Below are 27,089 nucleotides of genomic sequence, written 5' to 3' on the forward strand. Positions count from 1 at the left end.
GAGCGCCATGCAGAACTGTCACTGCCTGCCTCCTCTACTGGGCTTAGAGGCAGACCATCTCATTCCTCTTTTACCTTCTGCCACAGTTAAGACACTCAATAAATTCTGTTAAATGAAAGAGAAAGCAAATAAAGGAGGAAATTAACAAATATTATATATCAGTGTCTCATTTCCAAATGTTATTTTTAACAGCTTTATTGAGGTATAACTTACGTACAATAAACTTCACATATTTAAAGTGTACAATTTGGTGTTTTGCTATGTGTATACCCTCGTGAAATTGTCACCAAAATCAAGAGACTGAACGTATTCAGGGCCCTGTGTTATCTCTCCCTCCTGTCCTCCACATCCCCTCCATCCCCAGGTAGCTGCTGATCTGCTGTCACTATAGATTAGTTTGCATTTTCTAGATTTTTATATAAATGCAGTTATACAGTATGTTCTCTTTTGTCTTTGCTTTCACTCAACATGATTATTTTGAGATTCATCTGTTGTTTCATGCATCAATTGTTCACTCCTTTTCATTGCTAAGTAGTTTTCCATTGTATGTATATATAAAATGTGTTTATCCGTTTATCTATTGATGAATATCTGGGGGGGGTTGTTTGTTTGCTATTACAAATAAAGCTGCTTTGAATATTTGTGCACATGTCTTTGTATGGACATATGCTTTCTTTTCCATTGGGCAAATACTTAGGAGTGAAATGGCTCGATCACATGGTGGTGTGATTAACTGCAAACCTTCTCCAAAAGGGTTGTCATTTTCCATTCCCATCATCAGTGAATGAGAATCCCAGTTCCTTCCATGTGTTGAGGAAAACAATTTCATTTTTCTGAGTTGCGGCCTAGTCGTTTTACAGTATAAAAACACCACTCACACCTAGAGTCTGAGCATTTAGAAAAAAACTTGAGTCGAGGATACCCACAGTAAGTACCCGCTTTGTGTTTCCCGGGGCACCTTTTAAAATAACCACTTTGGGTTAAGCCTGCTGAAAGTTAGTGACCTCTGCCCAACTACCTCATGAGTAATAGGTGCTTGCTACCCTGCTCTCCATCTCCTGCTCGCCCGGCTCTCCCTTCCCCCAGCTCATTGCACCCTCTTGCTTCTGGGGTCTGTAAGTAATAATAAATCTTGTGATTCTACTTCCTTTGAGTGAGTGTGCTGAAATTGCATCTTCAATCAAAATGACCTGTGGGGCTTTACTTTCCTAAATGGGAGCTCGGATGCTGAGGCAGCCTGACCCTGGATGGGTGTCTTGTGCCCCTTTTTTTTTTTGCGGTACGCAGGCCTCTCACTGTTGTGGCCTCTCCGGACGCACAGGCTCAGCGGCCATGGCTCACCGGCCCAGCCGCTCCGCGGCATCTGGAACCTTCCCGGACAGGGGCACGAACCCGTGTGCCTTGGATCGGCAGGCAGACTCTCAACCGCTGCGCCACCAGAGAAGCCCCCTAGGCTACCTTTTAAACACCGGTCACTAAGTCATGCCTAAAAATTCCGGCATCTGGCCCTTTAAGACCAGTTTGTTGTAGAAAGGATTGCGCGCCCACTGAGAAGTGAAATCCTCAGCCAACTAAAGCTATAGTGCCATCTAGTGGTAATTTAGGTGCGTCTGAGCTAAAGTGGTAAAAATAAAAAAATAATAAAGAGCAAAGATTCTCACCCACAATTTGACCACACACTGGTATACTTGTTTAGTTGTAGGATGTGGCAGGAATACTTCTCACTGATAAAAGTTAAGGCCTGGGGCTCCCCTGGTGGCGCAGTGGTTAAGAATTTGCCAGCCAATGCAGGAGACACGGGTTCAATCCCTGGTCCGGGAAGATCCCACATGCCACGGAGCAACTAAACCCCGAGCACCACAACTACTGAGCCTGCGCTCTAGAGCCCGCGCACCACAACTACTGAAGCTCGTGAGCCTAGAGCCCGTGCTCCACAACAGAAGTCACCGCATGAGAAGCCCGTGCACTGCAACGAAGAGTAGCCCCCACTTGCCTCAACTAGAGAAAGCCCACGCGCACCAACGAAGACCCAACGCAGCCAAAAATAAATAAAATTGATTCTTTAAAAAAGAAAAAAGGAAAAAACGAGTTAAGGCCTAAAATTTAGGAAAGATTTGGTATCTCCCATGACACATTCTCCATCTCTGGCTGTCTCCTTCTCTCTCTCTCTCTCTCTCTCTCACACACACACACACACACACACACACACACACACACACACACATCACACTCCACAACTAACCCCCCAGGAAACCCGTAGGCTCTACCTTCAAAATATACCCAGAATCTGGCCTCTCTTCACCACCTGCAGCACTTCCCTCTAGTACAAGCCACTATCACCTCTAGCCTGGATTATCGTGATGGTCTCCTAACCAACCCCTTGATTTCTGCCCTTGCTCCCTGTGGTCTATTTGCAAAAAAAAGCCAAAGTGATCCTTTTAAAAGGAAGTTAGGTCCTGTCGATGCTCCACTGGAACCCTCCGACATCACCCCGTTGCCCATTCCCGTCACATCCAGCCCAGCCCCTTCTCTGACATCCACTCCTACTGCCTTCACCTTTCGACGACTTTTCAAATACACTCGACCAACTTTTGTTTTGCTTTTGCTGTCCTGCGAGGCTTGTGGGATCTTTTTCTCCCCACCAGGGACTGAACCCGGGCCCTCCTCAGTGAGAGCACGGAGTCCTAACCACTGGATGCCAGGGAGTTCCCTCCGCCTACAGTCTTGATGTTTTGCAAACACACCTTGCTGTTTCCTGCTTCAGGGTCTTCACACTTGCTCCACCAACAGTCTGGGTTGGTCTTGTCTTAGACGTGTGTACAACTAACCCCTCATATCCTTGATTTTTGTCAAATGCTTTTTCTGCATCAAAGAGAGGATGGCGTGGTTTTCCCCTTCACTCTGTTAATGTGGTGTATTACACTGATCAACTTTTGTATTTGAATCATCCTTGCCTTCCAGAGGTGAATCCCACTTAGTCATGGTGTATAATCCTTTTAATGTGCTGCTGAATTTGGTTGTCTAGTGCTTTGCTGAGGATTTTTACCCCTCAACTCCTCTAAGTCTTTGCTCAAATGCTACCATCTCCATGAGGTCTGACCACCCTATTTAAAATTGCAAACAATTTCCCATCTTTGTTTTTTTTAATTTATTATTATTATTTTTTAATATTTATTTTTGGCTGTGTAGGGTCTTCGTTTCTGTGCGAGGGCTTTCTCTAGCGGCGGCAAGCGGGGGCCACTCTTCATCGCAGTGCGTGGACCTCTCACTATCGCGGCCTCTCTTGCTGCGGAGCACAGGCTCCAGACGCCTAGGCTCAGTAGTTGTGGCTCACGGGCCTAGTGGCTCTGCGGCATGTGGGATCCTCCCAGACCAGGGCTCGAACCCGTGTCCCCTGCACTGGCAGGCAGACTCTCAACCGCTGCGCCACAAGGGAAGCCCCCCAGTTTTGTTTTTCTCCATAGACATTCATCACTTATTTGGCTTGTTGAACTCCCACGAGGACAGGGACTTGCCGTGAGGACAGAAATTTGTTTCCTTTTTCCCTTTTTTCTAATTGAGGTCTAATTCACATAGGCTGAAGACACAAATCTCAAGTGAACAATCTGATGAGAATTTTGGTAAATGTAATGCACGTAACCATGTAACACACACCTATCGAAACAGAACATTCCCGTTGCCCCGGGAAGTTCCCTTCTGCCCCTTCTCAGTCAGTCTCACACATCCACCCACTCACTGTGTTGATGTCTATCACCATAGGTTAGCTTTCCTTGCTCTGGAGTTTCATATAAATGGAGTTACACAGTTTGTACCCTTTTGTATCTGGCTTCTTTTGCTCAGCATGTTTTTGAGATTCAGTCACGTTGTTGCTTGCGGTGGTCCTTCGCTCCTTTTTCTTGTTCAGTAGCATTCCACTGTGTGAACATAATTCAGTTTGTTTACCTCTTTTTCTGATTATTGACATTTGTGTTGTTTCCAGTTTGAGGCCATTATTGATAAAGCTATAAAGCATCTATGAACATTCTTGTAGAACTCTTCTTGTGGGCATATGTTTTCATGTCTTTGGGGTAAATAACTAAGAGAGGAATTGCTGGACTATAGGGTAGGTGTATGTTTAACTTCATAAGAAACTACTGAACAGTTTTCCAAAATGATTATAACATTTTAAGATTCCTACCAGCTGTGTGTAAGAGCTGCACATCATGGACTGTGGTGTCAGCCATCTCAATTTTAGCCATTCTGCTGGCTGTGGGGTGGGATCTCGTTGTGGTTTTTAACTTGCATTCTCCTATGACTTATTTCCACATGCTTTTTTTTTTTTATATAAATTTACTTATTTATTTTAGGGCTGTGTTGGGTTTTCATTGCTATGCACGGGCCTTCTCTAGTTGTGGCAAGCGGGGGCTACTCTTTGTTGCAGTGCATGGGCTCTAGGTATGTGGGCTTCAGTAGCTGTGGCACAAGGGCTCAGTAGTTGTGGCTCACGGGCTCTAAAGTGCAGGCTCAGCAGTTGTGGCACACGGGCTCAGTTGCTCCGCGGTATGTGGGATCTTCCCAGACCAGGGCTTGTACCCGTGTCCCCTGAGTTGGCAGGCGGATTCTCAGCCACTGCACCACCAGGGAAGTTCCCTCCACACGCTTATTGAAGGCTGGGATTTTGTCCATTTTATTTATTGCTTTATTTCCTGCCCATTAGTGCAAGGTGGAGCCCATATTAGGGTATCAATGAATATTTGTTGAATGAATTAATCAATGATTTACTCTAAGAAATAAACAAATTAGATTGGATTCAAGGTTGTTATCCCTTAATAATAACCCAAAGAACATTCTCTCTGACTTGGATTTTGAAATCTTTCTTTAGTGGAAGAGAAAAGATATCCTAGCTTAATTCACTAGGAATGATATTCAACTCACAGCCCATTTTTCCCATTATGAACTAATATTACATTGATAGTCATGGTAGTTAGAATTTGCCATAGTGCTTTAGTTCCCTAAAACTTTGTTTAAAGTTTTTCAAATTATTTTATGCCCATAGTGCTGTTGCTACTTTTGAACATCATCAGGCTTTTATAGCTTGGGGAGAAAAAAAAATGTAAGAACTTTTAATAAAATTTAGGTAACTAATTGGAAATTATCCTTGGGTTTTTATTTGATATGCTCAGAATTCTTAAAGTGTAATGACTACCATTTGCACAAGCTTTCATAAACTATTACCTTATTTAATAAAGAAAAATTAGGCTGGGAATAGAGGTATTAAACTATAAGAATCTCTGAGGTTAGAATTTCTAACAGTAGTAGGAAAATTTTGTTTTAATGGAAAACTATGCATTGTTTAGCCTACAGCCTCTCTCAGTCATCCGAGTCTGATTCTCTGGGAACTATTTTACAACTTTGTAAATTGTAGACAGCTTATAGCAATCCTAAATAAATCCCAACCATAGTCATGTAAATCTTGTCCTGTCCAGTTTCCTTCTCTCCTGCTCTACAGAAAAAGAAGCTAGTTTTGCCTCCATCTGCAGATTCATTTCAATTCTCCTGCTCTATGAATGAATCTGTTGGAGTCCTCTTTGAACTGGTTGTAACAGCTTACCTGTGTCAAAAGAAAATTCAGAGGGAATTCCCTGCCGGTCCAGTGGTTAGGACTCAGCGCTTTCACTGCCGGGGCTGGGCTCGACATCTGCTCATGGTACTAAGATCCCACAAGCCAGCGAGGTGCGGCCAAAAACAAAAAAATTCAGAGAGCTTTACTTGATATGAATATTTTATTGAGCAAGAAAAACTTCACAAACTGGGAGACTTGAAAACCAGAAGGGGTAAGACACTCACTTTCAGCAGCTACAGCTCAGTTAAATGAGGAAGGATGTTGTTTTCTATCGCGATTGGTTAATAGAAACTTACATTCTTGCAGGGAGTGTAGCATCGCACAAGCTTACCTGTTTAGAGCTAATGGGCTAGGAAGCTGTAAGGGCATGCTGATGTGAAGAAAGCTTAAGTTTTGTTTAAGGTCAGAGTCAGCATCTGGGGGAGATCAGGACAGGTGAAGCTTTGGTTATGGGGCTAGGTGTGATTGCTTAGGGTATATTCAAACTGTGGCCTCCATGATGGTTTTTCTTTGACACCAGCTTCCTCATTAATGAGTTTTTAAAAATATTTTACACACGTTCGTTTCATAATATCTGTATGGGAGTAATAATTTTGCCCTTTGGAGGATAATTATCCTTTAATTAAATAATTGGCTGATCAATTAAAGAATTAGTTAACCATATAAGAAGGCTTATAATTAAGTTCTAACTTTGGGAATCTGGTTCACCTACATGCATCATTAACAGAGAGAGGAACTGTAGTAACTGGGATCTGGCTTAGTTTAGCCAGAATTAGTTTAGTTGTTTTTTCGCCCTACACTTACCTACTGATCAAGCGGATCAGATTGCAGAGAGGTAATTAAGGTAATATTTGATCAGAAACTTGGTCTTCATATATAAATAGATAAATAAAAGGTCCTACTGTGTAGCACAGGAAACTATATTCAATATCTTATAATAACCTATAGTATAAAAGACTGTGAAAAACAATATATATATTCATATATATACATATGGCTGAGTCATTTTGCTATATACTAGAAGGTAATATGGCATTGTGAATCAACTATACTTCAATTTAAAAAGCTTTATATTACAAAAAAAAAGAAAGAAACTTGGTCTTCAATAGACATGGTTCTTATGTCTTTTAAAAACGAAAGTTGTCTAAGATAGACTAGCTCTATATTTTCTCTGCTTCAAAATATATTTTAAATGTGGCTTGTGACAGGAGCTATTCTTAGAAACAAACAAAATGCTATCTTTTTTCCAACAGTTTCATATTAAGAGACTGAATATACAAATGAACAATGACCAGTCTGTATGACAATAGACTCTGAGCCACAACCTTGGCAGCAAGCAGTCCCAGAAGCCAAATCACAACCTCTGCAGCTATTAGTCCAGAATGATCAGATGAGGTCAATGACTGCCAGCTTCCTTAATATTTGCCCCACTTCCAACTCAGGAGCTACCGGAGAAAGGCAAAATGCTCCTCAGACCAAAAGCATAAGATGCCCTACTCTAGTCAGCCCACCTCCTGCTTCCGGTGCCAGCAATCTCCAATCACTGCTCACCTGGGGACTCTCATGCCCCTGTGGGTCTCTGCCCAAAGTAAGAGATGCTGGCTGATTCCCTTGCTAGAGCAAACTCCCAATAAATACCTCTGTTCATTCTCATCTGGGTGCCCTTTGTTTATTTCCACATAATACATTTACTTCACTAGAGAATCATGAAACTTACATGAAGAATTTATTATTGGCCCAGAGGAAACACTCAGAAAACTACAGGTTCATTCGTTCTTCCTGGAGATCAAAAAGTAGCTAGAAATTCCTCAACTATATTACTGATATGAAATCATACAGAAAAGTTGTGGGACAGCAAACAAGAGAGTTGAACTCTAAGGCCAGTCATTTTTGTTATAAATAAAGGTAATATTACAAATGAAACTTTAAAAATAAACTTGATTTTAATTTTCAGTACAGGAAAAAAGGTCCCTTGTTCCCAGTTTCTCAATCTTAAAGGTGAAAGGGACTTGTCCCTTGCCGAAGTTCGTTGTTTACAAAAGTCAAAATGGAGATCTGGGGAGATGACGCAGTTTACCAGAGAGCAGCGGGGAACCCCAAGGATAGCCTGGGTGTCTTTGGCCATGAACCCCTTCTCCCAGTAGCCTCAAATAAGCAAACACCCTAAGAAGAAACCATTTGCAAATAGTTTCCAAACACGTCCCCCAACATTCCTTCAAGTCATATTGTAAACCCTAAACTCTGAACCTCAAATCTTGCTTACTCCTACTTCAGTTTTCTTTCTACAACATCACTTCACCTTCGTCTGTTTCCAATTTTCTCATCAGCAAAAACTGTTTCAAATGAAATATTACCCAGAGCCCAAGAAGGCACGTGGGCTCCTCTTCACAGGTGCCTCGGTGCCTCCCCTCCGGAGGGCGCTGCACTTGTCTTACATAAACGTTAGGAATCAGAATTAGAATACTGCACCTCCAAGTACCCCAGGGCAGTGCTTTTCAAACCTTAATATGCAGACCAGTCACCTAGGAATCTTGTTAAAGGTCAGATTCTGGTTCAGGTCCTGGTGGTGTCGGAGAGTCTGCATTCCTGTCGAGTTCCCAGGGAAGGCAGTGCCAAGCCCCACCTGAGAAGAGTTTTAAAATCACACACGTGGGGCTTCCCTGGTGGCGCAGTGGTTGAGAGTCCGCCTGCCGATGCAGGGGACACGGGTTCGTGCCCTGGTCCAGGAAGATCCCACATGCCTCGGAGCGGCTGGGCCCGTGAGCCATGGCCGCTGAGCCTGCGCGTCTGGAGCCTGTGCTCCGCAACGGGAGAGGCCACCACAGTGAGAGGCCCGCGTACCGCAAAAAAAAAAAAAAAATCACACACGTATATCCCTCACTACTAGTTTAGGTGCACATATTCAGAGCGGAATCTGGGAGCTGTCATTTTAAAAGCTCCAAGGACCAGTTCTGTTTACAAACACAGTGCTACAACAACGTATTCCAAACTGCCCTGATGATAAGAACCACCTAAGACACTGGATTCAATGCTAGTTCTCAGGTCTTCGCCTGGAGGTGCTGATTTAGTAGATTTGGGGTGGAACCCAGGAATCTATTTTAAAAGGGACACAAATGACTAGCAGCCCAAAAGTTTGGCAGACGATGGCCCTCAAACACAATTTATAAACCATTCCATTCTGCTTTCCAGCTTTTGGATTTCTTCATTCTTTGATTCATTCGACTTTGTCACGACCGTCTCGGATCGGGTGGACTCCGACTGGGTCCTTTCCTTGCCCAGTGCCGACGGTGCCAATTGAACGAGACCAGGTTTGGCAAAGCAGAGGAGAAACTATTTGTTGATCAAGGAGTGGGCAAGGGAGAGCTCCTGCTCTGAAGACCCCTTCTCCCTGCTGGGGTGTTGGGGAGAGCAGGAAACTTAAGGGGTAAGAGGTGGGTGCACCACCAGAATTCTGGGAAAGGGGCGGAAAGTTCCAGAAACAGCTGGAACATGTGCAGTCCCTTGAGCTCCCTTGCACACGGACTAATTGTGCCTGGCAACGTGCAAGTCCCACCTTTGGGCGGAGGTCCTAGCATGGTAAGGGGCAAAGGCAACTTTTAGACACTTTGGGGCTCTTCTGTGCAGGCGCTGCCCTCATGGTCAGGCTGGAGCCGGTTCAGGGCAGTTGACTGTCCCCATCTTGGGCCTTTCTAGCTCTGGCTGGTTCTGCGGTTTTGCTTATGTGGCATCTGCCATAGTTCCTGTTAAGCGAGCACAGCTGTGGGCATAGATCAATGGATTGTGGTGGGAAAAGAGAAAGTAAGTTAGTCTCCATACACGTGTGGGTCTCCTCCCTGTGACAGCTTTGGTGTTAACTTCTGAATTATCTCCTTCAGGGCTTGATAAACTGCTGTTTCTTCAACTTTGCCATAATCAGACTTTCAGGTGGTGATTCTAAAAGGACCCTAGGCATCCCTCAGGCATTTTGGAAAGTTTAATTATTGTTTATGTAGAAAAAAATGAACCACAGAATCTAAGTATGAGCCTTTATTTGAGAACACCTGGCATGAGAAATCTCAAGAGGTGCAGTCAGTTTAGGGGAAAAGAGTAGACTGTTTTTTGTTAATTTTTATTTATTTATTTTTGCGGTACACGGGCCTCTCACTGTTGTGGCCTCTCCCGTTGCTGAGCACAGGCTTCGGACGCGCAGGCTCAGCGGCCATGGCTCACGGGCCCAGCCGCTCCGCGGCATGTGGGATCTTCCCGGACCGGGGCACGAACCCGTGTGCCCTGCATCGGCAGGCGGACTCTCAACCACTGCGCCACCAGGGAAGCCCGAGTAGGCTGTTTTACGGGACTTCAGCAAGAGGGGTCTGTCAAAATTCAGATCGTTCTGGGAATAGAGAAGAATTGTTCTTGAAGATTAGCAGCCATATCTAGCCATCTGGATTTTGCTTACAGTGCTGGGAAAGCTGATAGGAGCTAAAGTCCTGTGCAAGAGGGTTGGGCAGAAGAGCCATTGGGACAAACACCTGCCAGGTTCTCAGTGGAAATTTTCTAGTCTTTCAGGGTCTTGCAGTCCCTAATTTTGGTCGACATGGATACTGAGTCTCATATCTAGGTCTTACCACATCTTGGTTTGTTCAGTTCACTAGATCTATGTTACTCCTGACGATTGCTATCTCAGACTCTGCAAAGAACAGGCACCCAAGCTTCCCATGACTTTTGCCTTTGTAACTCCAGTCACTTGACAAGTGAGTGGTTGCACAGAGGAGAATATAGCAAATGACTGTGGAGACAAGTATTAGCATGAGATTTATCAGAAGACCTTGAACAGTGCCTCTCAGTCCTGTTAATACTGGCTGTCATGGACCGCATGTTTACATCCCCCCAAATTCAGATGTTGAAACCCTAATCTCCAATGTGATGGAATTTGGAGATGAGGCCTTTGGGAGGTAATTATGTCATATGGGTAGAGCACTCATGGTGGGGTTAGTGCCCTTATAAGAAGAGACAGGAAGGAACTTGTTCTCTTTCTGCTCAGCACCATGTGAAGATACAGCAAGAAGATGGTTGTGTGCAGGGGCTTCCCTAGTGGCTCAGTGGTTGAGAGTCTGCCTGCCGATGTAGGCGACACGGGTTCGTGCCCCGGTCCGTGCCGCGGAGCAGCTGGGCCCGTGAGCCATGGACACTGAGCTTGCGCGTCCGGAGCCTGTGCTCCGCAACGGGAGAGGCCACAACAGTGAGAGGCCCGCGTACCACAAAAAAAAAAAAAAAAAAAGGAAGATGCCTGTGCGTAAACAGGAAGAGGGTCCTCACCGAGAACCCAAGCTGCTGGCCCCTGAGTCTATAGAGAAATAAGATTCTAGATTAACGGGTCTGTGTAACACTCTCTTTGCTCATCTTTCTCATTTTCCCAAAGTAACAAAGATTAAGGGAAGAAACTTTATGAATTTCACTTTAGCAATAAGAGGTTTAAACTAACAGAGAGAGAAAAGATAGCCAAGCAAAGGAAGAGAAAGAGACCAAGAAGAGTTTGGCAGTCACTTACTCCAGGTATGCCTGCATCCTGATTCCCAGGTCTTGGGTAGAAACTGCTCATAGATAGCCACCTGCTGTGTAGTCTGAGGCTCTTGGGAAGATGGTCTCCTTCATGATGCTTCTGTTTCTGGTAACATCCCAGTGATGCTCAAGACAGTCTTATATTGGTATGATTTTCAATAAGCCAAAGTCTCTGGGATGAAGGTCATGCAGAGGTTCCTATAGTTTACCTTTTGGAAAAGCTGCTGGACCCATTTTATAAACTGGGATATTCTGCATTCACCCTCTATCACCTTTTGCCATATTGGACTGTACAAGAACAGAGTCAAGGATGAGGGTGAGATCCACAGACACATGGAGTATTCAGCGAGCAGCAGATGTGGGGATTGTCTATGAGTTCCTGCTGGAGTGACCCGAAAGGCCATTAGAGCCTTTGGCTGTAGTAGCCAGAGTTGCTCTGGTAGTTTCATAAATTACCATTTATTCATTTAATTTTCTCTGAGGACTATTGGTGATAAGGCAGCAAAGCTTACGTGTGACAGGGCCCTAGAGAGTTCCTTAACTACAATTTCAGTGAATTGGGTTCCTTAATCACTAGACAAATTAGGTGAGTTTTCTTCAAGTGGGAGACATAAATACTAAAAAAAATTTTGCTACTGTCATAGAAGTTACTTTACAATAAGAGAAGACTTCAACCCAAGCAGAAAACAGAGACGGAGTAGTAAGAACACATTTAGAATCCCATGAGAAAGAGACTGAATTAAATCCATCTGTAGAGTTTTAAAAGGGCATAAAGGTTTTGGCTCATTTCAATTTTCCTTCTTTACAGTTTTCCCAGGAGTGTGGTTTGGATGGATGGATCATTCCAGAGATATCCTCTGAAGTCTTATGAAAGATTTCCCACAAAGGCTTATTGAAGACTCTGATATAGTAGGATATGTGTGTTTGGTCTTTGTTCCTAGTACATGTTGTACCTTCACCCTATCTGAAAAAAGTTGGGGTTAACAGTGAATGCAACTGTATTGCCTGGTGTTAGAAATAGCCCACTAATCTTATAACCCTTCCCTATGTGACTCAGGGTGCGCTGGGGCAGAGGTACTTGCTAGACTAGTATTGCTGCCTGCAGTCTAAACCAGCACAGTGGCCAAACCTAATGTCCCTTCCAAAGGTGGAAAAGTTTGGGTATAGGTAGAGAGAAGGAGGAATAGTAGCCGAGGGTAGAGGAACAAATAAAAGAGTTATGAAATAAGGGAAATCCAATATTACATTAATACCTCAAAAGAGGCTCAGAGCAAGAGATGACATTGTCTCTCAGCTCAATTTATCAGGAGCCTAAAAGGGTAAAAGCAGATATTGCTGACAGCACTCCTGCTTTTAGAATCTGATGAGATGGAGTGGAAGGCTGCAAACCTGAGGGGCCTCACCCTGGAGACATTTTCATACAATATGGATCCTGGACCGGACTAATTATTAATGACTGAATGGGCTCTAGTCATGTGCTGCATCTCTTAACTGTTAGGATCCCCAGACCTGTGGTATATTTTTAAATATATATGTGGTCTTTGTCCCCAGTTCCTGGCACAAAGCTTCTAAAACCCTTGGAATTTCCTGCGATAGGAGCATCTTTCATTCCTCATAACAAGCCCTTTTCAACCATCCCTGAGTTTAGGTTGATGAGGTGACTCTTGGTAGACCTTTACTCTTTATTATTATTTTTAATGCAGTTTTTTAAAGATTTTTTTTTGATGTGGACCATTTTTAAAGTCTTTATTGAATTTGTTGCAATATTGCTTCTGTTTTATGTTTTGGTTTTTTGACCACGAAGCATAGGGGACCTTAGCTCCCCGACCAGGGATCAACCCACACCCCCTGCATTGGAAGACGAAGTCTTAACCACTGGACCACCAGGGAAGACCCTTGGTAGACCTTTAGACAGCTTCAGGATGGGGGCTGGTCAACAGAGGAACCACCCTTATGACTAGAGGGCTGGAACTTTCAGCCCCATCCCCAGAACTCACGGGAGCAAAGACAGACTGGAGATGGAGTTCACTCACCAATGGCCAGTGATTTAGTCGATCGTGCCTACATAATGGGACCTCCATAAAAGCCCCTAAACGATGGGGTTCAGAGATCTTCTGGGTCGGTGGACGCATCGAGATTGGGGGAGGGTGGTGCACCTGGAAAGGGCATGAAAGCTCTGCCCTTCCTCTCTCTCCAGTACCTTCTTCTATGCATTCTTCCATTTGACTCTTCCTGAGTTGTAAGAAACGGGTAACAGTAAGTAAAGCCCTTTCCTGATTTCTGTGAGTTGTAGTGGCTTATTGAAACTGAGAAAGGGATTGTGGGAACCCCTGACTTTGCAGCCAAGTTGGGCAGAAGTGTTGGTAGCCTGAGGACCGGGTCCTTGTGACTGGTGTCTGCAGTGAGGGCAGTCTGTGGGATTGAGCCCCTGGACCTGTGGGGTCTGATGCTAACTCCAAATAGATGGTGTCAGAATAGAAGTAACTGGGCACCTAGTTGGTGTTCAGAGAATGAGAAAATTGCAGAAATATGAATTTTACAGTTTTCTTTCTGTGTTGTTTAATTTCCACATATTTGTGAATTTCCCAAGTTTCATCTGTTGCTGATTTTTAATTTCATTCCATTATGATTAGAGAACACACTTCGTATGATTTAAGTACTTTTGAAATCATTGAGACAAGTTTTTTTCACCCAGCATACTGTCCATCCTGGAGAATGTTCCATGTGCACTTGAGAAGAATGTGTATTCTACTGTTATTGGGTGTAACGTCTATAGATGCCTGTTAGGTCTAGTTGGTTTTGTAGTGTAGTTTGTCTTCTATTTCTTTGTTGATCTTCTGTCTAGTTGTTCTAGCTATTATTGAAGCTATTATCAAAGTCTCCACTTACTAAATTTTCTACTTCTTCCAGTTCTGTCAATTTTTGCTTCCTGTATTTTGGGGCTTCATTGTTAGGGTGTATGTGTTTATAATTATAATATATTCTCAATGGATTGGCCCTTTTGTCATCATATACTTTCTTTCTTTGTCTTTCATAACCATTCAGTATTTTTGTCTTAATTGTCTGTTTACCTAATATTGTTATAGCCACTCTAGCTCTCTTTTGCTTACTCTTTTCGTGGAATATCTTTTTCCATTCTTTTATGTTCAACCTGTTTATGTCTTTAAATCTAAAATGAATCTCTTGTGGACAGTATATAGTTAGACCATGGTTTTTTAAAAATCCATTCTGCCAATCTCTGCCTTTTAATTGGTGTTTTAATCCATTTAAGTGTATACTGTTAAGGAAGGACTTACTTCTGCCATTTTGCTACTTGTTTTTTATATGTCTCATGTCTTTTTTGGTCTTTTATTCTTCCATTACTACCTTCCTTTGTGTAAGTAGATCTTTTCTGATGTACTATTTTAATTCCCTTGTTGTTTCTTTTGGTATATATATTTTTAGTTATTTTCTTAGTGGTTGCTCTGGGATTACAATTAATATATTAACTTATAAAAACGTAGCTCAGATTAATACCAACTTAATTCCAATAGTATACAAAAACTTTGCTCTTATATAACTTCATTTCTTCCCCCTCTTTCGTGCCATTAATGCCATACATATTACATCTTTATTCTATGCCCATTAACATAAATTTATAATTATTGCTTTCTATAGTTGCCTTTTAAATCAGATAGGATAAGAAAAAAGTGTTACAAACCAAAAAACATTTCTAGTGTCCTTTCATTTCAACCCGAAAGACTTCTTTTACTATTTGTCTGCTATTAACAAATTCTCTTGGGTTTTGTTTATCTGTTTTTTTTTTTTTTGGCTGCACTGGGTCTTGGTTGTGGCACGCTGGATCTTCTTTGCAGCACGCGGATCTTCATTGCGGCACACGGGCTTCTTAGTTGCGGCATGTGGGCTTTTAGTTGCGGCATGCGGACTCTTAGTTGCAGCATGTGGACTTCTTAGCTGCAGCATGTGGACTCTTAGTTGTAGCACACATGTGGGATCTAGTTCCCTGGCCAGGGATCGAACCCGGGCCCCCTGCATTGGGAGCATGGAGTCTTACCCACTGGACCACCAGGGAAGTCTCTATCTGGAAATATCTTAATTTCTCTAAAATTCCCTCAGCTCACGACCCAGCTTCTTGGTAGTCACCTTTTCTTCAGGCCACAGAGGGGTCCCAGCTCTGTTCTAGAGGGTTGGGTTCTACCAGCTTGTCTGTACTATGAGACCCTGCCTCCTGATTCAGATGGGCTAAGAAAGAAAATGACTGAATTTGGACTTGGAACCAACTGACTCTTAGGAGTTGTCAGGGAACATATTTCCCACCAAGCAAAATGGACAGTAGATGTCGATAAAGCCGTGCGTGGAAAGTATAGTGTATCCAGGGCCTATGGAAGACACAAAGAAGTATCAAACACTGTTCTTATCTTCAGGGAAGTGACAGGAAAGATAAATTGAGCAAAAGGGAATTCCTGTTGTGTCCAGGCCATAAGGTAGTCCCTAAAAGTCAATGATAAATGAGTCAAGGTCCTCAGGAAACTTATTGTCTCCTGGAGAAAATTAGTAGAAGGACTAATTATATTACAGTTTGATCAACACTAGCACTGAGCATAGGGTGCTGCAAGCACTCAGAGGAGGTCCTCCTAATCCAAACTCAGGGCCAGGGAAGGAGAGGGTTCAGTAAATGCTTTTAAGAGAAGCTGAAATTAATTCTTGTATAATAGTAGTTAACATTATTAACAGATTACTATCTCATTTAATCCTCTCTATAGCCCTATGTGGTAGGTACAAACATTACCCCCAAGTTACAGATGAGGAAACTGAGCTTTGGTGAAGTTCAGGGACTTGGCTAAACTTCCCAGTTCTGGCAAGAAGGTCACACAGCTCTGAAGTGGTAAAGCTGAGCAGCCCTAACCAGGCATAATGAGCTTTAACCACCCATATTCATAACCACTGTGTAGCATGACAGATCACTAGTAGTTCACTAGGCTGGAATGGGAGAGGGGAACTTCAAGTCAAAGGAGTCAGGAGGAGAAAGATGGAGGGGTGAGAGTACAGGATGTGTTCTGGAAACTGAAGTAGTTCAGTGTGGCCGGATCAAGAGAGTAAAGGGGGAAATTTTTGGAAAAAGGAGGAAGAGGTAGGTTGACGGAGGGACTCACGAAAGAGAACCATTGATGATTTTAAGCATCAAGAACTAAGATGAGACTTTTAAGGTACGCAGAATGGATTGTGGAAAGGGAAGGTGTATGACTACTCAAAGAAACAAGGCAGGATGACAGTTGCTTAGTCCCCAGCAAAAAGGATGATCTTAATTAAAGTTGTAGCAGGAATGGAGAGGAAGTACAGATTCAAGAGATGCAGAGACATTATACTCAGAAATGTGGCAGTCAGCTGTTTTTCTACCTGAGCACCACACTCTAAGGGGCCTTTTCAGATTTTTGGTAAAATCTAGAAATTTTGCAGAGAACTAAGGCAAATGCACTGTGGACTTTTTCCTTTGATGATAACACCTAGCTTTCTGACTTGAAAAACTATATGTAATTAGTGGCAATACTCCCCTAATTAGAGAAGTACAAGAAGAGGATTTGGGGTGGAATACATAAATTCCAGTTGGGTTCATCTTGAGTTTAAGGTAAGTAAGGGACTCTGGGGTTAAGGGAAGCTCTAGAGGCAGTTGATATACTTCTGGAGTTCAAGAGAGTTCTGGTTTGGATGTTGTGTAGACAGTCTGCAAGGTGATCAATCCTCCCAGGTTCCCAGGACTGAGAGCTTTCCTGGAACATGGGACTTACAGTGCTAAAGCCAGGAGAGTCCCAGGCAGAGCAGGACAGCTGGTCACCCTAGGACTGGTCTGGGGCCCCAGAGAGAAAGCTGAGTTAGAAACATATATGTGGGCAGCACCAGTCTGTAAGTGACAGCAAGGAAGGGATGGAATCACCCAAGAAGAATGTGGTGTAAATAAAAAACTGCCAGGGAACGAATCCTGAGGCATGCTAACACTAAATGAAAAGGTAGGGAAATAAAAAACTGGCCGAGGTAGTATGGCTCTGTTGGTTGGTTACCGAGTAGCCATTCTCTCTTGTGGCTGGTCCCAGCCAATCGTGGCAATCCTCTCCCCCTTTCCATGTGGGTCTAAGGGTGGACTTGTGACCCAGTGCTGACAAATGAGATTCTTTGGTTCCTTCAGCAAGCGGGGACTGATTGCCTACCAGGTGCCAAGGCTGTGGGGATACAGATGAGAAGAAAATCCTTGACTTCATGGAGTCTACTTTTTCATGGATGAGAAAGATAATAAAGAAATAAAGGCATATGTCAGCTATTGATAATCCCTAAGAAGAAAAAGCAGAATAAGGGGAATAGGGAAAATGGGTTGAGGTACAGTAACATTTTATATGGAAAGTCAGGAAAGGCCTCAGTAGTAAAATGGCATGAAGTGTATGGGACACTGTCCTGGTGGTAGGTACAAATATTACCTACCAGGGGTCTCAGCGCCACCTTGTGTCCACAGAGGGAGGTACCACTAAACCATGTCCAAAGGAAAGAGCCTGGATTCTTGATTGATATCACTGAGCAGCCAAACCCATCCCTACTGATACAGGGATAAAAAAGGAAAGAAAGAAAGGTGGGAAGAAAGTCAGAAAGAGCTGTGTCCTAGAAACTAAGGGGAAGGAGAGTTAACAGTTTCAAATGCTGCAGAGAGGCCAAGGAAGATAAATGTTTGAAAGTGTCTAATGGTGACCTTGACCAGGGCCGTTTCAGCAGAGCCACGGGGAAGACGGGAAGCACATGACCACACCTTTTCGAGGACCTTGCTGTGGAAATCGAAGGTGAGGAGAGGACGCAATCTCCAGATGAGGGGATACAAACCAGAGGATGAAATTCCTAAATTCATAACTACGCCTAAGTTTGTTTTACATTGCGGAAAAGTAAAAAAACAATAGACAGGGAGAAGCTGAGCATATGGGAGTTAATTGATAGAGACAGTACCCAGGGGGAAAAAAAGCCACAAATGTACAAACTGCTTTTCTTCTAACGAAAAGCCAAAGTCCTTCTTGGCTTTCAAGGCCCCCGCTAGAGCTCTCCTCTCATCCCCAGCCCTCTCCCCACCTGCCCTCTGAGGATTTGGTCACCTGGCCTTCTTGCTGGTCCTCCCACTAGCTGCTGTTCGCTCTTTCCCCAGATATCTAAGCTCTCCCTTCCTTCCATGCTCTGCTCACAGATGATCTTTCTAAGGAGTCTCCTTGACCAACCGATATAAAATAACAACGCCATGCCCGCACCATCATTCCCAATCCCTCGCCTAATTTTTTTCTGTCGCATTTATTACCACCTGACCTACCATACATCTCACTTACTTAATCGTCCACTGCCCGTCTCCCCACTAGAACGCAAGCTCCATGAAAACAAGGCCTTCGCTTTGTTTTCAGCGTTGAGAACATTGTGTGGCACATGGTAGGCATCCAACCAATATTTGTGGAATGAACAAATATGTGGCAAAGGAGTAGCAGAGACAATACGTGAACTTAGAAAAAGGAGTCATTGTGACACCGGGCGATCACAAAAGGCTCAGGTCCAGGAAGGCAGCATGAGCAATGGCAGCTCACATTTCTTGGCTACATACTACCCACTAGATACTGTTCTAAGTGCTTTACATAAATTGTCTTTTAAGCTTCAAAATGGGTCTAGAATGTGGGCGCTCCTGTGACTTCTGTTTTACAGGTAAAGACGGAGGCGCAGGGAGGGTAGGTCATGTGCTCAAAGTCTCATAAATAATTTGCAGCAGGGCTGGGATGACGAACTCAGGCAGAGCTGGGCATGTAAAGATCAGGCTGTAGTCCCTTAGCCTTTAAGGATTTAGACTTGCTGATGAGAAAGGAGAAAGACATTTCAGGCACAGCATTTCTGAAAGGCCAGAATTTACAAGTTCATTCTGGAGAGAATAAAGAGCCCAGTCTGACTAGAGAGGATGTTCAGGGGCTCCAGGAAATGGGAGAGAAAATTAGAAAGATAGGGTGGGGCCGGCTGGTGGACAGCTCAATTGCCAGGCTTGGATTCCATTAGGAATTTCAACTGGGAGTCATGGTAGGTGTGTGATCAGAGGAGTAACAAAATGTAAACAGCAGTTCAGTAGCTGTCAGCATGTTAACAGCCTCTGAAAACAAAGCAGACACAGTAAGGAGTATTGGGAGGGTGAAGGAAAAGCTTTCTCATCACCAAGTTCAAACTACTCTGTATTTTAATTATGCATTTTAAACAGATGAAAAGGTAGCCTGGCAATCCTCACCAACTTTCCCTGGCTCCAGCAGACAGATTTAGATGTCCCAGTCAGTAATTAGCCATTGTTAATAGTGATGATGCAGTCATGACCGTATCACCCGAGTTCTACATTTCACATCCTTTACATAAAGTATTTCATTTAATCTGCACAGCAACCTGTCCATAAGAGGAAACTGATGCTCAGTTCTAGACTCATAGACTGTTAGAATGGAAACAAACTTTAATATCATCCGTGCTATGGTTCAGTTTTCTCTGCAACATCTGAAACTCACCAGAGTCCTGCCTGATTCTGAGAGGGGGGATGGGCAGCATTTCACAAAGTCAGTCTCTCACCCTCAGCCCACAGCAATCCTCAGGAGCTACAAGAACATCAGAGGAAAATATCACGAATATCTCAAGGGTACTAAGGGCTGCCTGTATTTGCAGTTGCAAAAATCTTTATCCATATAAAAATGTAGTCCAGGAAAGCTTAGTCTATTTTCCCCTTCTGGACTCAGCCTATTTCTACCTCATCATTTTTTCATATGCCAGAAGTACAGGAAGGGAATTCAGGGGAAAGTCAAACAATATGTATCATGTGTGACTGTATGGCAGGCTCTTTACTCACAATACCTCATTTACTTCCCCTAACAACCTTGTGAACTAGATTACTAATCTCAGTTTTAATACAACATAGGGAAACTGAGGCCAAAGAGCTTAAGTAACTTGCATAAATTCACCTGGGCCTGGCAGTGGCAAGAACCTGGATTCTGATCCAGGTCCATCTGGCTTAAGACTTCATCTGCATCACGTCCTGTGCACTCTCTTCTCTCTTCGTTGCTTCTTCCAGTATAGTCTCCAGTTGTACCCAAATTGCTGTCCATCAGTAAGCTGCTTGGACAGCTTCTGGCTTCAACACATAATGCCTTTAACGTCTGTACCAGTGCTGCGGAGGAAACAGCGGGCCCCACCCACTAGAGACAGCAACCAGAAGCATCTCCCACCACCCTTACTCCCACCCGATCGTGTGGCAAAACACTTCAAAAGGGAAACCCAGGAACTATTCCCTCTCTGTTTACTTAGGTGACATCCATAAGAGCTCACATCACACACAGTGTCCTGGCCTCACCATATTTGGCAGTGATCAACAGGTAGAACCCAAGGTTTTACAACAGAGACATGAAGGTTGAATGGGTGGGACCAGAGCAAAGAAGGTGCATCGGGTATAAGGTGCCCCCTGACCCGGTCACATACTGCTAAGGGCTGTGGGCTGTGTCCCTCCCAGTCAACTGTGGAGGCTAGAGGGACTCACCTAGGCCAGCATCCCAAGCTACTCGTCAGCTCTTTGGATTAAATCAACATTTACAGAACTGAGGTTTTTCACATTTGCTAAAGTATGTCCCTCGGGGGCATATTAAGAACACAGAAACCTTGTGTATGATGGACAATAGTAACCACTAGAGAGCGGTATCCCCAACTAGCTCAGTTGTCAACAACTCTCTTTTGAGAATCTGCTAGGGGTGGACGCTGTGGGAGAAACAAAAATGAGTAAGGCTTGCTGCCTCCCTTCAAGGAGCTTGAATATGAATCTCAGTAGTTAACTGCCTATGTGACAAAATAAACTCTGTAAAAGAGCAGAGTACAGTGGCTCTAAAGGCAAACTGTTCCCCCACTTAATAGCTCTGTGAGCTTGATTAAGTGACTTAACCTCTCTGTGCTTCAGCATCCTTGTCTATATATAAAACAAGATAACGAGAGGTAACTGTCATAGGGTCGTGATGAGGATTAAATGAGTCAATGCTTATAAGCTTCTTAAAGCAGCGCCTAGAAGACAGAAAACATTCAATAAATATTTATAATAATTATTATTATTTAAAATGCCAATAAGTATATCTCTGCATGAGTCAAATCAGCTAGAATTTTTATAAATTAGCACAGGAAGTCCTCATCTGTTCATTGTTTCAGGAGTTAGAATATGTATATCTTTATACAGAAACATTGTAATAGATGTAATAGATGACGTTTAGTTCCCAGGCCCTCAAACAAAAGACTCTTTAAGCCATGCTATCACTTAAGACTTTCATGTTTGCTGTTTAAAAACAAATTTAAAACCGTTCTATTGTAATAATAGAAAAAACAAAAAACGATTTAAAATATAATCAACTTTTTATTTATCTTGAAAGTTGACACTTTAAGAAATACAGGGTAGATTTTTAAAAATATTTATTTATTTAATTTATTTATTTGGTTGTACCAGGTCTTAGTTGCAGCAGGCGGGCTCCTTAGCTGCAGCTCCAGGGCTCCTTAGTTGCAGCACGTGGGCTCCTTAGTTGTGGCATGCGAACTCTTAGTTGCAGGATGCATGTGGGATCTAGTTCCCTGACCAGGGATCGAGCCCAGGCCCCCTGCATTGGGAGCATGGAGTCTTATCTACTGTACCACCAGGGAAGTCCCCAGGGTAGATTTTTAAATGGATGAAAACGAACATGGAAATTTCTGACAAGATGAAAAGAAACATCTGGGTACTTGAAAGGCTTTAGAGGTCGACACTCCTAAGTTTTTAGAAAGTCTTATTTCATTCAGGACTTATATGGCTTTTTTTCCCAACCACTATTAGCAGTGGTTTTGCACCTGTACCGGGAATTAAAAAGAGGCAGAAGAGGACGAAATATTTTCCTTAAAATGATATGTATACATGTGGAAGAAAAAGCTGTCTGGAATGCAGTTAACTCCATTTAAAGAAAAAAAAAAGCAGGATAGAATCCCCAAAAAGAAAAATAAAATATAACAGTCACTGATTTTCAACCACTGCACATTTCAAACCTGCACTTTTACATGGTAAACAACGGTACCCAGCAAAATGTTGGAGTTGGGCCCTTGTTTGAGGTTTCTGCCAGCCAACTTTACAGGATGTCATCTTTGGCAGTTAGCCCATATGATTTAATACCTTACTCTGTTTCCTCTTATTTTAATTAAAAAATCAGAGAAAATTAAAAAATAAAGACCACATTAATAGAAAACAATTGAAACAGAGATGGTTCTCAAAGGAACACCTCCTAAGTCTCAGTTGAATGTCCACTGGTCAAGCTGTGAAGGAAAAGAAGAAAATTAAAGACTATGTGCCCAGTATTAGAAATATATATTTGAAGAGTGTGAAATACAATTAAAGATTTGATTTTCCGTTTTAGTTCTCTAGCAATGAAAACTCCCATAACACATAAGTTCATATAGACCACATAAATCCAACTTTTTAACTTTTGATTTTCAGAAATGCTGCACATCGGTACAAGAGTAAAGAGGTGGCCAGTACAAATCAAGGAAGCACCTGTGCCAGGTGATTCTCCATGGTGGCCACCAGGAGGCACCATCAGCTCATTCATAACTGCCTTGGTCGGGGAGCTGTAAGTGAGGGAGGGCGTTTCCAGTGTGGTTTAAGAAGGAAAAAAAAAAAAAAAGGCTTCCCTGGTGGCGTAGTGGTTGAGAGTCCGCCTGCTGATGCAGGGGACACGGGTTCGTGCCCCGGTCCGCTAAGATCCCACATGCCGCGGAACGGCTGGGCCCGTGAGCCATGGCCGCTGAGCCTGCGCGTCTGGAACCTGTGCTCCGCAACGGGAGAGGCCACCACAGTGAGAGGCCCGCGTACCGGGAAAAAAAAAAAAAAGGAAAAAACAAACTGCTGTTTAAAGCATTCATTCAGTTGGGACTTTTACAAATTAGTATTTGTAACTGAGAGACTGCCAGAGATTCAGAATGTGTTTCAGCAAATGATTTTGCTGTCACTGACATCCCTTGTATAAATGCTTTTAAATGCAGTCTTGAAGGTAACTGATTCTCACTTCTCTATTCTCTCAAGAGCCTGTAGAATTATTCCAGTTCTGACAAGTCCCCAGTAGCTTTGTCTGCTGGAGTAGATTATCTTATCTCTTTGAACCCTGAAACACCAAATCTAAGTAAGAATCTGACCTTAGATCTTTATTTAAATTTGATAAACTGTCGCACTTACATTTATCTGCGTGCTATTGGTGTCAAGACAGGAGTCAGATTCTAGACTAAATCAAACCCCAAGTCAAGAAAATGGCAGTCATGCAGCCCCTCTCAGTTCCCAGGGCTCCACTCCCAGGAAGACACCTAGTGTTGCTGCGTGATGGCTATAGGCCCCCCTTCTCTTGCACTAATGTTGTCCAGTATGCTTTCCCCTTTCAGCTGTTTCCTATTGCTGACAATCTGCTTACTTTAAGGCCTAAGTTACTCTAAACTATTTAAAAGACAACTGGGCTGTGTGAGAAGTTTTGGCTGGTAAGCCTTGCCGGCTGCTAAAGAAGGTCTTCCTGGGAAGCAGAAAGCTGGTGGGGACCTCACAGTCAGGGTCTGGTCCAAAAGCGAACTTTGGCAGGGCACAAAGATGGAGTCTTATACTACCACATTCCCAAGAGACTATGGTACAAAGAACAATATACTGCAACTTATTACATCATAATGAACAAGTAGGGCAGAGGAGCACTGATGGAGGCACACGGTTTGATGGAAAAAGCTCTTAGTTATTGAGTTGTTTCAACTGATAGTAGCCAAATCCATTAGATGTGGGTTTTGTTTGCTGATGTCTCAGGGGACACATCATTTCCACATGTGGGGAATGCATTTTCCTGTAATGTCCCGCACAGACTACAGTATGAATGTGCCTTATTTTATAGTCACTTACCACACTGTACGTCCCACATGCTGTTCCTTCGCTCCAGTGAAGAGTAAGGAAGATCACAGCACAGTGTTAAGATAGGCTAGGCTATACCGGGTAACAAACGAAACCCTGAGCTCTCAGTGGCTGAACAGTATAACAATTTGTTTTTCATTCATGCTGATGTTCCTGGTCAGAGCATTTTCCAGGACAGCTGTTCTCTAAGCAGCAAATTCAGGGATTGGCGCTTCTCCTATCACGTGTTTCTGCCATCTTGGAGTCTTCACTTCCAGCAGCGCAGATGGAGAGACAGCCAGACTGAAAGAACGTGAGAAAGTTTTATGTAAGGGATGCTGGGAAATGTAGTCTTCCTCTGAGCTCAAAAAGAAAATGAAATGGTTTGGTGGACACATATAATCAGCTCTGCCATGATCATGAATCTTTATTTCTAACAAAGGACCTTTCTGTAAATATCAAGTTCATCTTTCCCTTTCAATCCCACCTTCTGGGATTCTGTAAAATTTCTAGTAACAGGGAGAAATTAAATAAAACTTCTGCATCCCTGTGAATTTATCACCTATATAACCTACACAAGCATCTTAATCTACATAAGATTTCACTTAACCTGGAAGAATATTCTAATTATAAGCCACCCTCCATAGATGGAAGAACAATGACCACACTCCGCCTCACCCTACCATTCCCACCTTTAGACTTCACACCATGTTACACTTAGAACCTACAGCCATTTGTAGGGTCTTGCTTCTCCACATTTGCAAAGCCTTAATCCCACCCCAAACACAACAAAGAACATTAATGTTTCCAAATTCCTGACAGATATTAATCTTTGGGATTTAGGGATGAGATATCAGAATTCCCAAGAATTCCTGAAACCATAAGTTTTTCTTAAAATACTGCCAACATTATTCCTACTCTTTATTCACAATTATGGATATAGGAAACAAATTTATTTAATAATTAATAAATATTACGTTTAGTGGTATTACAGAGAACTACAGTCTATGGCAGATATCCAAACACTGAATAAACGTGGGTGAACATTAGTAGATAGTATTTGAATAAGGTAACAGTCATATCTCCCAGCAAGGTTAACAGCACTACCAGAATCACGTGAAGAAATTGCCAACCTAAGCATTTGTTTTGCTTCCCAAATGTGTTATTTTTTGTAACACCACTCGCAGGATTTGTATAAGGTATATGATGCATGTAAATGTATTGATATTTATTTTATTTGCAAGAATGACTCACTGTTAGCAGCAGATGGGGCCATGAACACACACCTATAACATGGCAACAGCTACAAGCAACATGGGCTGATTGGATGGTGACCGCTTCTCTCTTGACTTCAACCTTCAGCTCCACATGTCAGCAAAACCTTATGGAGCAAAGCTCAATGGAATTCTGACGCAGACGTGGTAAATCAGGGCAAGTGCAACCAACTCCCGTACCAGGACTAGCTCGCGCTCACTGATTGCCAGTCTCCTGCCTGCTGTGGCCGACCTTTGATGAGTCCTTTGCCTTTTACCCTCTTCCCAGCACTGACTAGTTCCCATTCACTTGGTGAGACCTCCTGAGCTCTGAATGCTGCTTCCCTCCAGCTGTTCCTTCTCAGGCTTCCCACACACACTTCCCTGCCTTACCTACTGCCTACCTGGCCTTGGTCCCGCTGCTTAACTCCAAGACCTGAGCACTGCCAGCTCCCATTTCCATCGATGCCCTGTGTAACACACTGATGATACCTCACCTTACCTATGTGGGCCTTAATGGAAAATACATATATAAATAATATCTTAGGAAAAGGAACCCTCCTACGCTGTTGGTGGGAATGTAAATTGGTGCAGCCACTATGGAAAACAGTGTGAGGTTCCTCAAAAACTTAAAAATAGAGTTACCATATAATCTAGCAATCTCACTCCTGGGCATATATTCAGAGAAAACCCTAATTTGAAAAGATACGTGCACCCCAGTGTTCACAGCAACACTGTTTACAATTGCCAAGACATGGAAGCAACCTAAATGTCCATCAACAGAGGAATGGATAAAGAAGATGTGGTACATAGATACAATGGAATATTACTCAGCCATAAAAAAGAATGAAATAATACCATTTGCAGCAACATGGATGGACCTCGAGATTATTATACTATGTGAATGAAGTCAAAGAAAGACAAATATTTGATATCACTTATATGTGGAATCTAAAATATGATACAAATGAACGTATTTACAAAACAGAAACAGACTCACAGACATAGAAAACAAACTTATAGTTACCAAAGGAGAAAGGAGGGGGGATAAATTAGGGGTTTGGGATTAACAGATACAAACTACTATATACAAAATAGATAAACAAGGACCTACTGTGTAGCACAGGAAACTATATTCAATATCTTGTAATAAACCACAATGGAAAAGAAAAAAGCAATAGCTTAAATTTATATATTGTACTTCATATATGATCTCAATCTCATGACACCTCTGAGAGACAAAGATGATGGCGGACTTTATTTTCTCCATCTTAAGATGAGAAAAATGGATGCATATGGAAAGTGCGATAAATTTCAGTGGTCAGCTTTTCATAGGGCTGGACTGGGACCAGTGTTTCTTTTTTATTCTTTGAATAGATATTTGAATGCCTACTAGTGCCAGGCACCTAATGCAGTTTTTATTTCATTGCTTTATATTCCCTAGGAGGGAATGTGCTTATATTAGTGGTGAAGAATAACATTCTACCACTATAACATTTGAACCAGATATTCGTAACAAGAGGTTATGGAGGTAGAGTCTGTGTTGGTTGAATGTTATTTAGAAAGCATTAATCATATCTGAGCACTTTCATTAATTGTTTCTTAATGATTGATGCTAAGAGCTGATTCATCCACTTTTACAGCCCAGAGAGGAAGGCATGGGGCACTGTCAGAGACAGGCATGAGGAGCACTTTGCAGCTTATAAAGTGCTTTCACTTATATGTCCTCCAATACAATCCTCAATTTTCTGAAGGA

At 42.8% G+C, this 27,089-nt stretch overlaps 1 long non-coding RNA gene across 1 annotated transcript in view; it reads left to right on the plus strand.

Annotated features, from left to right (window-relative positions):
- Positions 1-27,089, plus strand: part of LOC113632308 (uncharacterized) — a 44,259-nt gene that overhangs the window by 3,807 nt on the left and 13,363 nt on the right. The window contains exons 2-3 of the long non-coding RNA XR_003437758.1: positions 8,792-8,910; positions 11,952-12,052. This is a non-coding gene — a long non-coding RNA (uncharacterized LOC113632308). The remainder of the gene's footprint in view (positions 1-8,791; positions 8,911-11,951; positions 12,053-27,089) is intronic.

The sequence above is a fragment of the Aethalodelphis obliquidens genome, unplaced genomic scaffold (assembly GCF_003676395.1).
Source record: "Aethalodelphis obliquidens isolate GAN/ISIS:26980383/991018 unplaced genomic scaffold, ASM367639v1 scaffold36, whole genome shotgun sequence".
In the NCBI taxonomy this organism is placed as follows: domain Eukaryota; kingdom Metazoa; phylum Chordata; class Mammalia; order Artiodactyla; family Delphinidae; genus Aethalodelphis; species Aethalodelphis obliquidens.